Source organism: Uranotaenia lowii, chromosome 2 (genome assembly GCF_029784155.1).
Source record: "Uranotaenia lowii strain MFRU-FL chromosome 2, ASM2978415v1, whole genome shotgun sequence".
Taxonomy (NCBI): Eukaryota; Metazoa; Arthropoda; class Insecta; order Diptera; family Culicidae; genus Uranotaenia; species Uranotaenia lowii.
In genome coordinates, this window is record NC_073692.1 from 63,220,059 (window position 1) to 63,235,611 (window position 15,553).

At 33.8% G+C, this 15,553-nt stretch overlaps 1 protein-coding gene across 2 annotated transcripts in view; it reads left to right on the plus strand.

Moving 5' to 3' along the window:
* Positions 1-6,499: 6,499 nt before the first annotated feature.
* The window catches only part of LOC129740952 (uncharacterized), a 479,426-nt gene continuing 470,372 nt past the window's right edge, over positions 6,500-15,553 (plus strand). Inside the window, exon 1 of one of the 2 annotated variants that reach the window (XM_055732613.1) lies at positions 6,500-6,639. The gene's annotated coding sequence lies outside the window, so the exon portion shown is untranslated. The remainder of the gene's footprint in view (positions 6,640-15,553) is intronic. The other variant, XM_055732614.1, reaches the window with a different exon arrangement.

Sequence of the window (15,553 nt, forward strand, 5' to 3'; positions counted from 1 at the left end):
TAATGAAAATTTTTAATATTAAATTTATCAGACCTTTTCACATAATCCACAGTAGCTTAAATCTTTAGCCGTACGAAAAAAAAAATCGTTAAATTGGAAACGCCTAAAGATATGCTCAAAAATACCTTTAGAATTTAAAAGCTTTTTGAGCAGAAGATTTAGCTATGAAGAACTTTCTCAGAAACATGTCCTGATGATTTTAACTGCCCTGTTTCGTTTGAAAATTTATGTTTTGATTGACATGATACGAAAAAACGGTATGGAAATGATGAAAACAGATACTCATCTTTGATTTGAACTAGGCATCGCGTCTCCAATGCAACGCTCGGCTGGTAGAAAAACCTGGGATGGTCCGGAGGACGTAGCGCTAGCCCCAGCAATTCTGTCGCTTTGAATAATATGTATTTATTTTTGAATGTTTTCACACACCATTTCACTAAACTCTAAACTTTCACGCACAACAGTTTTAATGTCGCACAACTTATTATAATAAAAACAATTCGAAATCCTATTTTGAGAATTAATTTTCGGAAATTTTTTTCAGAAAGACGTTAATTTAATTATAGATAAAAGACACAAAAAAGTTTATTTCCTAATGGGTTTAAACTTGAAAAAGTAGATAAAAACGTTTAAAAATGCATTTCAAAATTGTTTGTCAAAAGCTGAAAATCAGTTACTGTAGGGGCATAATGAGAACCCCCACTGGGGCAGCATAGGCACCATTAATCGGGGCACGATGAGCATTTTCTGCAGTAGAATCTAGCAGCAAATTCAACTCGATAAAGTCAACTGAATTAAAGAGCTACAGCTTGACTTGTTTCATTTGACGATTTGGCCTATTGGTGTCGGAGAGGTAATCATAAGACTCGAGATCGATTCCTTTTCGAGGTTTTTTTTTCATTTACCATTCATGATCGATTATTTCGATTGTTGCATTATACGGATAGTAGCATCATCCGCTAAACAAAGCACCAGAAACCTAATGTAAGAAACATGTAATTACCTCTCCGACACTTAACCAATAGGCTGAATCATCTGATGTAAACTTGTCAAGCTGTGGCTCTAATATTAAGTTAACTTCATCGAGTTGAAATTAATGCTATTTAGATTTAGAGTTTTTAGAATTAACAACAGAAAATGCTCATTGTGCCCCGATCAATGGCGCTCTATACTCTCCGGGTCAACAAGATAAAGTAAATCAAAAATTTAATGATGGTGCAAGTTGAGGAATAATGTGTACATCATGTTGCAGTGAGTATTTCGTAGATCAAGTTGATTTAACGATCATAACTAACGTAACATTTAAAAAAGGCGAAACTTCCAAATGTAAACAAATTCAGTTAACAGTCATTCCGGATGCACGCCGTTGCGCATTACCTAATTAACGCGGTTTCATCTTGAAATAACTTAAAACTTTCAAAAAATTGATAAAATTCAAATGGGTGAAACTTCCTGTTGATGCATTTTCGTTGGACCGTGAAGTTACGCCTATTCAAAATGGGGTTAATTTTTCTCTTTGTGTGGGGCCAATAGGCGTAACTGAGTTGACCGTGAGTGACAAAATGGCCTAATTAGTTTTGCGTGTAGGACCAATGGGCGAAACTTCAAAACAAAAACAAAAACAGCCGATCAACTGCGGGCGAAACTTGCTGGCGTAACCAAGGTTACTAGATCACAAAGTTCTCTGACTTTGTCAGTAAGTAGGCGAGGAGAGCGCGGTGGGGTTCAGTGAGTTTGTTTGTAAACATCGGAAAATTTGTTCGAGCTGAGGGCTTTGTTAGTAAACAATCTCCACGAACTCCATAGTAGCCAAATCAAAATGGCGGAATCGGGAGTTTTCTCATATCGTTACTCCTCCTATATATACCCACCTTGGGCGTTGCTGAAATCGAAAACAAAAAAAAAGGCAAAACTCGTAAATCTCTGAAATTTAGTGAAAAAAGGTAAAGTTCTTGATGTCCAACGAACAATAAGTGAATATAATGAACATTTTTTTATTTTGTTGGATAAAAAGTGGTAGATTTCTTTAATAGGATTTGATAAGATGTTCCGAAATTTCAAACGCGTTTTCTCGTTTCATGCTAACTGCTAGTTTCGCCCTTATGAAATGTTACGCTAGATAAGAGCTTATTTTTCGGTGCTCAAAAATTATAACATTTTTGTCACTAACCTAGTTGGTTTTTTTAAAATATTTTTGTAAGATGATATAGAGATTTCTTTTTTTACTAAAAAATTAATACTATAGGAACTAAAAAACAGTTCCTCATGAAAATTTATTTGTGAAAATTCATACTTTTTTCGAAAAATTAAGTGCTTAATATACCCCGGGTGCTCGTTATGCCCTTATCTCCCCTAAATGACTTAAAACAATCTAGTGGTATTAGGATTTTTTTTAAATTGACTTTAATATTTAAAAAATCACCAAAGGTGCCCCCTACACTAGGGTGGCAATGGATGTATATGGGAAAAATTTCATGATTGAATTTTGAAAACCGACCATATACATTTCTTAGAATGGCGCAATAACTTGACCTGCTTCAAAGCGCTTAAAGTTTCGGTTTTTAACCCTCATAAATCATCAAAGACCAAAGGAAATTGAAAAAAATTACATTTAAATTTTGATTTTAATCGACTTAAAATTTTTCAAAATCACCAAGAAGGGAACCGAAGAAAATTCGAAAAATCGAAGTTTTGATTTTGATGCCAAATGACTTAAGAATGCATGAAACATCAAGATTGGGTGTAATCTCGAAAACAAATTTTTTGATCAAAAATAGAATTTCCATGACTAAGTCGGTTTTCCGAAAAATGGCCCAGAAAGTCCTAGAAAGTCGATATTTATGACGTTTCCTGCATTTTTAAGTCATTTGGCATAAAATTCAAAATTGGCATTTCCTTTTTTTTCTTTTTTATTTAATTAAAAAAAACCTACAACTAATTTACAATAATTATCCAGCCTCACATCCTAAGCTAACCTTTTACTTTCCACATACAATTAAAACTTTGGTATTTTTTTAAATTTTAAGTCGATTTTTGAAAAAATATTTTTTTTCGAGATAACACCAGATTTTGATATTTTATGCATTTTTAACCCTCATCCGCATTAGGGTGTCATTTTGACACCATTGCAAGTTTGAAGGCTTGTAACTTTTTTCAGAAGCTTCAAAATACAAAAATTTCTTCGGGGACCCTAAATGAATTCAAAAGTTCTTCAATATTGCATCTTTACTTTTTTTATGGACGAACCCTGGAAGCCTGGACAAAAAAACTCCCTTTTCCGACTTTTGGTGTCATTTTGACACCACAACAGTAAAATCTATTTAAGTCGTTTGAATTATTATGAACTTCATATAAAACTTATATCAATAGAAACCTTGTAATGTCAGTAAAATATGTTTAGAACATTATATACAGCTAAAGTTACAAGTTTTCTCGTTATTCAGCATGAAAGAAAAAAAATCCGAAAAAACATGCCTCACGAAAACTGCTGTATAGTTTATATGTTACACGTCCAAAAAAATATTTGCCTTATGCATATGAAAGCTGAAGTTAATGCCTACATCATGAAGACAAGAAATATTTTTTTTAATTTTTTTTAATGAAATGGTCACAAAAAGTTCAAAAAAGTGGTCTAAAAACCCTACTTTTCATTCGATTGCTAGTAAATACTGTTTGAGCGATGGTAGAGTTTTGAAAAAAATATGACTACAAAATGTATAAAAATTCTAACATTTTGCTGTCTTTAGATTTTCGATGCCACAAAAATTGAATTTACTGGAATTTTTCAAAGTTCACTACTTTGCGCGATTTTTTTACAAATTGAAATTTCATCTGTTTTTGTGGTCCACCGTCAGGTTGTACCCGGATTATCAGTGCTTTTACTTTGTTTGGACCAACCAAGAGTATATTCATTGGAAAGCACATTTAATCTTCATTCTAGTGAGGTGCTGCAATTCACGCTGTGAGATTTCACAAAAATATGAAAATTATAAACGTAAAATCATTCCTGAATTTCTATAACTACAAGCAGCCGTCCAGCAAAACGTGTTTGTTTGCTCTCCGAGTAGGTAGGGGAGAGGAAGGCTATATGCGCATATTAAGGAAAGCACTCATTTTCTCCTATACTCCAAAAGATAGGAGTCTAAAAACTATATGCACATGAGCGGGCATCTGTTTTATATACGTTAGTGAAATTTTTCTGTTAAAATCTCTTACAGTTTTTGTGAAAATAATTTAATAATAAAAGAAGTCAAAATAGCCAATTTCCGAAACTGGTGGGCTAAATGCGCATATTTAGGTTTTTAGCTATATTTCGTTACCACTTGCAATATTTTGATATTATTTAATTGAAAATGGTAGAAACGGATGTTAAGCATACGTCAAGGCCGAAATTTTGGTGAAATTTTTTACATCACTAGTTCTTTTGCATGAAACATAGTTAAGTATGCAATATGGCCATATTTCAGGGTAATATTTTATCCATATTGTATTTTTATCGAATCAGTAGGAAGTTCTTCTTTTTTCGCTGTAAGATCGTGATTTGAGCGTAGATTTCATGTTTAAATGATAGAAAGTAAAAAATTTATTAGACTAATCTATTTTTCTCGATATAGGCATTTAACCTGCCTTGATATGGGCATTCAGAACCTGTCTCTTATTCCAATATCTTATCATTTACAACTTTGCCAAAAGCTTCGATTTGTTGAATTTCCGATTTCCAGATGAATAAGAAAGAAAAACCACTAAAATTTTTGTTCACAGAATCTGTATGCACAATCATTAAAGTTCAATATATTATAACAAAACTGACAAAAATCTTGTTTGAATTTTTAAATTTTTTAGACTTTATATAATAATTTAATTTTTTTATGCCATGTGTTAAAAGCGTATTACCCTCAAACTGCACTAATTAGATATGATGAATCTCCAGCCATATCGTCAATCAGCTGTATGCGCATATTACCCAATATGCGCATATAGGAACACTTCCCCCTACGGTGGGTGGTGATTCGGGCAGAGAGCGAAGCCGACAAACGAAATAATGATGCGTGTCGTACATTTCTTGGTTGAAAATATTCTATTGAGAGTAGTTTGCATTTGCTATTCACGACACGCATCATTATTTCGTCTTTCGGCTTCGCTCTCTGCCCGAATCACCACCCACCGTACCTACTCGGAGAGCAAACAAACACGTTTTGCTGGACGAGGTGCTTGTAGTTCTAGAAATTCAGGAATGATTTTATGTTTATAATTTTCATATTTTTGTGAAATCTCACAGCGTGATTTGTTGCACCTCACTAGAATGAAGATTAAATGTGCTTTCCAATGAATATACTCTTGGTTGGTCCAAACAAAGTAAAAGCACTGATAATCCGGGTACAACCTGACGGTGGACCACAAAAACAGATGAAATTTCAATTTGAAAAAAAATCGCGCAAAGTAGTGAACTTTGAAAAATTCCAGTAAATTCAATTTTTGTGGCATCAAAAATCTAAAAACAGCAAAATGTTGGAATTTTAATACATTTTGTAGTCATATTTTTTTCAAAACTCTACCATCGCTCAAACAGTATTTACTAGCAATCGAATGAAAAGTAGGTTTTTTAGACCACTTTTTTGAACTTTTTGTGACCATTTCATTAAAAAAAATTAAAAAAAATATTTCTTGTCTTCATGATGTAGGCATTAACTTCAGCTTTCATATGCATAAGGCAAATATTTTTTTGAACGTGTAACATATGAACTACAGCAGTTTTCGTGAGGCATGTTTTTTCGGATTTTTTTTCTTTCATGCTGAATAACGAGAAAACTTGTAACTTTAGCTGTATATAATGTTCTAAACATATTTTACTGACATTACAAGGTTTCTTTTGATGTAAGTTTTGTTTAAATCGGTCTAATACGCAAAAAGTTATAACGATTTGAGCTTGTGGTGTCAAATTGACACCACAAGTGATGATTAGGGTAATGAAATCTAATGCGGATGAGGGTTAAATCATTTGCTTCAAAAATAAAATTTCGATTTTCCGATTTCCTTTGACCTTTGGTGATTTTTGTGGGTCGAAAAACCGAAACTTTGAGCGCTTTGAGGCACGCCTAAATTATGTTCGATTGAGCTGAAAGTCTTTTGGGCCAATTTATAAAATGTATATGGTCGGGTTTCAAAATTCGATCATGAAAGTTTTAAACAATCCCGATATCTGCCGGTAGCACTGGAGCAGAAAGCATTTTCCATCAGTGGTGGCACATGAAGCACACGAATTGCCACCCCACACAGACAGAGCGCCACAATCAGGAGGGAGGATTTTCCTTGGGAGAACAACCGTTAACTAGGCTCAGTCAGGAGTTGTTGTTCCTCTTCTTCGATGTGTGGGTGTTCGGTTGTTTGTTTGCTTGCTTGCTTGCTTGGAATGGAACCAAGTGGCAGGATATTTCGCTCTTTTGCTGCGGCTAAAGTTGTCCGCTCCCCAGTCAGTCAGTTGTGATGCGGGTTGCGAAGACTCTAGTTGGCGCGTGGAGTGCTCGCCATTAACCGTGCGTGTGTTTTGTGTTGTGTTGTGTGGTTCACATTTCATATTTTCCACCAGAATGTGAATGCTCCTGATGGGTCCCCGGGATGATGCTACTACACATGTTGGTGGTAATTTTTGATTTTTTTGTCTCACTGCTCTCGGCTAGTTTATGGGTACCTGGGGGAGGTGCATTGGTGGCTATTTCCGCAAATTGGTACCGGAAAAGGGATAAATTGCTCGCCCCATTCAAAGGCAGAAAATGGAGCTCGCGTGATTGAAGGCTTTATGATCGTTATCTGCAATTAATAATACCTGTACGACATGATTCGATTATACTCGTGTTTGTTTAATGGTTGGGAAGGTCAATAGGCTTGGGAAAAATGTCCCCTGTGTGTAGTAAAGCGGTGTGTTATATCTAGTCGATAGTGAGATTACATGTATAAGGTAGAGATCAAATCATGTGATTGCTCTCCTGGAAGTTGCCTGGTGCTTTTCAAAGGAAATCGAAAGACAACAATCGAAGAAGAAGCATTTTGGAGCCATTCACTACAGGGTTTTTTGCGACAAAACAAGTGACGCAGTGAAGTTGGGGCTCGAACGACTGATTTCGCTAGTCTGGCGAGGTGTTGGTATCGATTGTGCAAGTGTTAGTGTGGAGAACATCGGGTTGAAGAACTCCGAAAACACATTCGTATCAGATGAAAAAAGAGGCTGCACAGGAGGCTCAGCTGGGGGCCTGCCGGGAAATTCCCTTCAGCTGGCAAAGCTCCCGATGGGACCAGGATTTGATTCAGGGCCAGCTTCGGAGCGAAATCGATTGATGGATTAAAAATATGCAAATTTTGCAGTTGCGCCATCTCCACATTCATCTATAAATATAGAAACATACAAAAGTACACAATCCAATGTGCCCGAAAGCATGTTTCCATACGGTTCAATGAGCAATCCCAATATAAGTGAAGCTGTTCACAGAGCGATGTTTTTTTCAGAAATGCATATCCAGATCGATCGTAAGTCATTCATTTTTGTGCACGAGATTTCGAATACCGCTTTTCCCATGGCAAGTCTATAGAAAAATAATAAAGCCCTGTCGTTTTTCCTGTTCTCTTACAAGCATGAAAAGTGGAAAGAATCCTTCTAAGAAAAAAGTATATTCCCAAAACCAAGACCAAAAAAAATCCCTAGAATTCCTGTTCTCTCGTTTTCGCAATTTCAACAGCCGACGACCGACAGAAGGGTTGAATACATTAAGAGAATGCGCCATCGAGCAGCCTCCAGTCGCTAGTTGGTGTGTGAAAATGGGAAAACGAGCCGAGAAAACACAAACCAAAGGGATTCTGGAGGCAACCTTTGAAAAGAAAAAAATATCAGGATGAAAGGAAAGAAAAAGAAGCAGATGAAAAAAAAATCATTCACAAAGAGAATGCAGACTAACCCAGTTTCCACAGATTTATGCTTCATTAGTTCAGTGCGCTCGCTGCCGGTCTAGATGAGGAAGGATTGTGAAACTTTACGAAAACTGACTTCCCATCCATGTGTGCAGGAAAGGAAATTTTCCGCAGTTTTACGGTTTTCTTCCCGAGAGATTAATTTTCCGTCATTTTGTTATTGAGAGAAAAAGGTTTTCTTTTTTTACTTTACGACTTAACGGTGAAAATAGAAAATTTAAAAGAAAACTATTGAAAAAAAACAGAAAACTTTGTTTGGATTTTCAAAATAAATATGAATTTTAACTGGTGTGCAATTATCTTTATCCGCAGGCTAAGTTAAGAATCTCTTTAGTACCGAGCCACTCAAAGGTGGCTCCAGAGAGTAAATCTATAATATCGCATATAACTCATTAATTTCACCTTTTCAATTTAAATGAAGGATTTATCGTAAGAGGGCTGAGGCTCGCTGCATAAAACAGTGTGTTTTTATCGGAATTCATCATTTAACATTTATAGCACTCGGTGATTAGCGAATTCAGCCGCAATGTTTATATTACTAGTTCATGAGTAATTAAAAATCCCTATTTGAGGTCAAGCGCGCAGAAATGCACTTCATTTCGATAATTTTTGGAATACTTTTTCGAAAGTAATATGATCGCTGCTTTTTAAAATCGACAAAAAGAGTTTCCATTGTTAAAAAACGGTTAAACAGACTTGAAGTGAGACAATTAATATCGAATTGTAAATTATATTTTTATTTTTTTTTTATTTTGCGGCTAAATTTGTGTGTTACGGCAACCGCGCTCGCCATTTGCTCTGGTATTGCATATCATCCAGGCGCATAGCTCGGAACTCAAATGGATTTTATTTTTCTATTTAATCGACGTTTCTGGCAAGTTTAGATTTTAAATTTGTCAGAGACGTCAATTTAATAGCTTTACGATATGTCGTAAATATGTAAATAAGATATGTCGCAATGATAAAAAACATTTTTAATATGGATTTTGGACAAAAATGGTGGCTCGAATAAGGCGGAAGATCGGATAACCGGAACTTTGATGAGCGGGATTCAACTGTACATATTTCATGCTATCAGAGGTAGCACTGAAATATTTCAATGTAATCAAATATTTACTGTTAATGTCTTGGAGGTTATGCGACTTTCATGACAATTTTTAATAAAAATATTCTTGTACAATACCTGATTTTTGTTCATATTATTTACTATTTGCATATTCAAAGGCGCTTATCGGGCTCACTGTTTACAAGGACTAAAATGCATGTTTTTAGACTAAAATTTTAAAGTAATTTGTTGTTAGTTGTATTCCTTTCGTAGTTTTTGCTTAAGATGTGAAACAATTTCAAATGGAAGAAATACCTTGGTTTTTCAGATCAAATGTCTTTCAACAAATAAAGAGTACAATTGGTATAATTTCACAAAAAGAAGAGTACGCTCATTTCTCTATCGAAAAAGAGTACATAAACTCTTTTCGAGTTGCCGGGTTTGGACTAGGCTTAACACAAGTTATAATAACATCATAACAAAACCAACCCCCTGGCAACTTGACGTTTCCCATACAAATCGCGTGTGCCAATTTTTTCTGGTTCTCTGGTTCTGTCAAATCGAAAATCAAGCGACTTAACATGTCGGAAGGACGCATATTGAAATATATTCTCTTTCAATTGATTCAACAAATGAAAAAATGATTCGAATTTAAAAATTTTTAGCTCAGTTATGTAAAAACGATCTGTTTTCAAAAGTTAAGTCGATGCAAACGACTCACAGACGTAAATCTTTGTGTCATTTATTAGGTCTAAAACTTCTGGACTGATCAAAATAATCCACTGATAATCGGCAGTTTTTCGGAACAAGTATCCCTTCCACCGAAACTATTGTGGACAATCGTACACAATAAATGTAAAACAAAACATTACCACAACAATCATCAAGTGATTTTCATAAACTGTGATACATATGAAAATTTTAGAATGGCAAAACTTTCACATTATAGCAGAACATTTCTTGTTTTATGGAAAAACTGTTTCTATCCAATAAATGAATAGGTGGATTATTGGAATGTGTATAATAATTTCGGTTGAATCTTTTCTTCATTCATTCGAAAGTTATGAATTTGCCTGATTCGCACCACATTTGACGATGGGCCCTTTCCATACGCATGGCTCGAAAAGTACGTAAACAAGCGGTACACTTGCGACATCTGCGATTTTGAGTCAGGCACACGAAACTCGCCAGAACTGTCAAGTTGCCAGGGGGTTGAACAAAACACAACGTTGACGAGCGTGGGAGCCGTAACGCACAAATTTAGCCGCAAAATAAACACCCGATGGCGAATTCTTTACCGGAAAATTCCATTGCCAAACATTCACCAATACAATCGCGATTGCAATCGTTTGGTGATTGTGTTTGTCAATCGTTTGCGAATCCATTCGCCCCACCGAACGTCGTGGTGAAAATCAAAAACGATCCAATTTACTGTTGCGAACAGAGATGCCAATATGCCTGGTTTTTCAGGGATTGCCTGATGTTTCGAGGCTCTGCCTGACAACCTGAAAAGCCATTGGATTTCCCTGATTTTTCAAAAAATGCCTGATTTTGCCTGATTTTTGCGAATGTGATGAAAAATGGGTAGTAAGGAACTAAATTAGGTACCATTGCTGAAGTTAAAAAGCGAAAATGTGGCTGAATGAAACCAATCGAAAGATTCCCATTAATTCATATCTTAAAAAGGGAATGAAAAGGAATCTTTCGGTTTTGATTCAGAAGAATTATGCAACCAAGGAGGCCCACAACACAGTAAAAATGTAGAGTGATGACCAAAAAAAAAAAAAAGGTCATCACTTTTAGAGGAATTTCCGTTACTTATGTAGCCTGATTTTGCCTGATTTTTATTTCACCAGTTCCCTGATTTTTGAAAATATATGTTGGCAACCCTGGTTGCGAATGTGTCGTGTTCAGTTCGTTCACACGAAGCTTGTCAAAGTTCATTCGTTCGGGATTTTCAATTCAATCAGCGATCGACTGGTCACATTCGCATCGCCGATGCTACCATCGTAAAGGGAGCGGCGATTGAGAATCATTAGCGTTCATGCTGGTGAATGATTTTTTCCATCCTTGGCTGTTATTACTAACGCAATTTTTCATATTCAATTTTTGATAATTTTTAGTACATGATTAAAAGTTATTTTTTATCATGTTTTAGACCAATGCAATGGTTTTCCAACTTTTTTCACTCACCGCTTCCTTTTGATGAATTTTCGAGTTCAACGTGAAAGCTCTCATGAACAATTTTTCAATCTTAAAAACAAAATGAAGATTTGGATAGTTGAAACACCATGAGCTTTCGGCATCATGTGGTTGTTTGACTAAACTCAAAAGTCATGCAAATTTATATTATTTCCAGGACAAATATTAAGCTTGAAAATAATCAATTGTTTTGGTAACAAAACAAAACATTAAATCTTGATAATCAAAATTTTTTATTTGCCTTTATACGAATGCAAATTCATAATCGTTATGTCGGTGACATAACGTAAAAAGTAGTATATTTCCTTGATTCAAGAAATTTCTAAATTACATTTTTGAAACATAAAATCTTTTAATGATTTCTGTTCAACGTTAAGCAATGTTCATGGCTCTTAAACTCTAAAATTGATTTTGTTAATTGAATTCCGAGAATTTTTATTTGCATATAACCGAATAATTTGAAAGTTTGTCGATGACAAATAGCACTATTGAATTTTAGAATCAAATGAATAAAAAATTAACGAAACTGATCTTATAATAAAAGTTCTTTTGGCTTAAAAGTCAGAATTCTATAATTTTCCAATCCAAGAAATCTATATGTGAATCATAGATAACGCCAATTTACACAGGTTTTGTTTACAGTTATAATATCAACACAATAACCTAACAAAATAACCAATAGCATAGTTTTGAGAATACACATTTTAAAGATTTTTAAACATTGCTATTTAAAATTAATCTTTCAAAGTGATCGTAATAACATCTGTGACAATAAAAAACTGCTAGTGTTCGAGAAACAGAAACAAAAACTTGCTTATCAGCTCCGTGAAATTAATTAACTTTTAGTCTTAAACCTATCTGTAATTTGATGTTTAGTTTTGTAACGTATTTAATCGTTGAGCATTGAACTTATTTTAAAGAAATTATTTTATCGGCTATATCAGGGAAATTTTATATTCTTTGAGAAAGAATATTTAAGAATTAAAAGATTATAGACTATCGGTGCGATTTGACAGCAGGGGATTTTTTTTTATTATCTGACGGGTTTGCGTCGGGGGTCTTCAGATTTTTCCCAAAATTGAAAATTTGGTTCATTTTTACGACTTACAAACACATGTATTTTTTCAGATTTCTATCATTTTTATTTTTCGAGTTAGATTCGGTTAATTTTTTTTGTAAATAAAAAATAGTGATTTTTCAAAGCTACATAACTCTGTTATTTTTTAAAGAAAATTGTAAAATAGCACATCAAAATGCATTGAAAATTTTTTCAGCTATAAAAAAAAACTCAAAATAAAATTAATTAATGGTCTTCAACATGGAAAATGGTAAATAAGCTTTAAATGACATAAAATTTCAATGCATTTTGATGTGCTATTTTATAATGTTCGTTGAAAAATAACAGAGTTATGTAGCTTTGAAAAATCGCTGTTTTTTATTTACAAAAAAATTTACCCCAGTCTAACTCCAAAAAATTAAAATTTTAGAAATCAGAAAAAATACATGTGTTTGCAAGTTGTAAAAATGAACCAAATTTTTAATTTTGGGGAAAACCTGAAGACCCCCGGCTCAAATTGTCAGATAATAAGGAAAATTCCCAGCAGCAACTTTCAACATCTTTTTCCTGAAAACGAAAGCAATAAGTGTAAATAACGCAAAGGTATCAATCAAAGTTATTTAAAACATTGTTCCACCTTAATCTAGGCTTGCCAGATATTTTCAGAAAAACCGGGACATTTCACAAAAAAAGCGGGACATTAAGAAAAATTTTAATGAAGCTTAATTTTAAAGCCAAGCGTATACCATCAACCAGGGCCGGATTAAGCCAGGCCCGGGGCAATTTTTCTCGGGGGGGCCCTTTATTTCAATTTTTTTTTCAAATGCTACCCAGAAAATACAAAACCTTTTAAACGTGTAGAAAACTGAAGATGAGTTCAGTATACTATCTTCAAATAGCCATATTGTCTCCGAAGAAAATAGTTTCTGGAATCTTCAAATAAAAATTTGTTAATCAATCACGTGCAAACATTGCGGAAGAGTTTAGAAATTTCTTAGAAAAGAAATCTCTGACTTAAACTGCAAAATGCAAAATTTAATTCTCATTTTTTTAAAACCCTTATCACAAACTAAAATTTTCTAGTTTAAAAAAATTACCGGATAGATATTTCACATCTTCATTGATTGTTTGGTTTGTGCTTATTCGAGAAATATTTACCTAGTGACAATTAGGAAGTATCATGAAGATTTGAAACATAGAAAACAGAATTAAAAAAAAATAAACAAAATGATTAAATCCACATTCCATAGAAATGCAGGTATAAGAATTTAAGAATTCAAAACATTAAATCACGCTATATTCAGAACCAAAATTCAATGTCTTAAATCTAAATCATAATTTCAAATCAAGTTTCGAGAAACAAAATATGAATTAAATTTTTTGTCAAATTGTTATTTTAAATGTGACGAAAGTTTCATTCAATGCCCTCAAAGCCAAAGGGGTATTAATGAGACTAAAGATTAAATGCTTAAAACTCAGAACCAGTTATCATTGAAAAAAAATCAGATAAGGAATCAAAATGAGTTTAGTACCTTAAACAAAGATCCTGAATTTTCAAAATTCAGAAAAATTATGAAACTGAACCTCAGTAACTGATGAAATAACACAAGACTTGAAAATCCCAATGAATTGAATCTGGAAAAAGATAAGATTAAGATCATAGAAATATTCATGTGAAGAAAATCACTCAATGATACTAGCAGCTCAACTATCAGATCATTTGCGTGATAATTTGAGAATGATCATTTGGAAAATGATATATTGAATGCAATATATTCACTTCAGTAGATGATAAATTTTGGTTAAATCAGTTGAAAATGTTCCAATACAAATTTCAAGTCTACGACAGAAATTGGGATGGAAATTCAATAAAGAAACCCTGTACCGTCAATTGGTCCAATTTAAGCAACTACAGCTTTTTTTAAGATTTTACTTTCCAAAATAGGGAAAGAAAAGGGTTCATAAACCAATAAAAATTTCAATAATAATGATTGAAAGGTGAAAAGTTATTATAATACGCGGTATTAACCCGGATACTGCCTGGGTAAAATTCTGAAATGTTTATCATAAAGCGAAATTAGCTGCTATTTAAATGCAGTAAACCATAACTTGGAAACTTAACGTAACAACAAACATTATTGTTGAACAAGAAGTTTGAATGTAATGAAAATGAGGAGATGTTTTTTCTTCATTTTACGTGTTCTGCACAGAATATTGTAACTGATATGTTTCGATGAAAAATTAAAATTTGAGGTGTTTTGCCTCATATTCTTCTTATTTTTTTCGATTTCGGTTTTGTCCAGAAGATTTTGATATTCTCTGCTCGTGGGAGCAGCAAAATGTTGGAGAGCTCCTTCACTGCTTACTCAAGGGGGGCCCGGGGCAATCGCCCTTTTTGCCCCCTCTTTAATCCGGCCTTGCCATCAACCGATGTAATTCATACAAAGTACACAAAGGTTTTTTACGCAGATTTATTTGCTCAAGAAAACTTGCATCATTGTATACTTTGGACAATTGAGTAAAAAAGGTGGTGTATGATAAAAGGCAATTTTACTAAGATACCGTCAAAAATTAAGATCTATAACCGTTTGGAAGCAACTTCAACAATAAATTTCTTCATAAAAGAGTTATTTACATTGCATTGGTTGAACGTGCTCCAAGAACGCTTAACCGAATCAGAAGCTTACTGTACCTTTAGAATTATTCAGAATAGACTTATATAAACTATGAAGAATCCTGCATACTATTTGAAAGATTTTCCTTGCTGAACCAATGAATTGAAATTGAAGCTTAAATTTGATTTTTTGCTTTGTTAGCCTTAGTGTGTTAGTGTGAATTGAACTTTGTGAAAATTTTCCAAGAAAAAAACGGAACATTTTGCGCATTTGCGGGGCGAATGGCAACCCTACCTTAATCTTCTCAAGCCTCTCGCAAAATTTTAGACAAATTATTTTTCGATCATTCTGACTATAAATCGATTTCGTTCTCCTGGTCACATATCTTGGTCGATATTTATGTTTTAAGGTTCATCGTTTGGGTAGTTTATTCAAGTGATTTATTCAAGAATTTAGAATAAATAACATATAAATCAATTTGACTTAGCAGATGATCTATATATAACATGCTATAAACAGAAAACCTTCGAGAAAAAAAAAACATTATTTAAAAATCCGTCTATCTGCTAAGTTCTTCGGCGTAGTGAAATTATTTCTGTAGTTTTAAAATTGTTAAAAATGAACCTTTTAAAACATATGTATAATTTTGAGGGTCACATGGAAGTTTTTGCCACT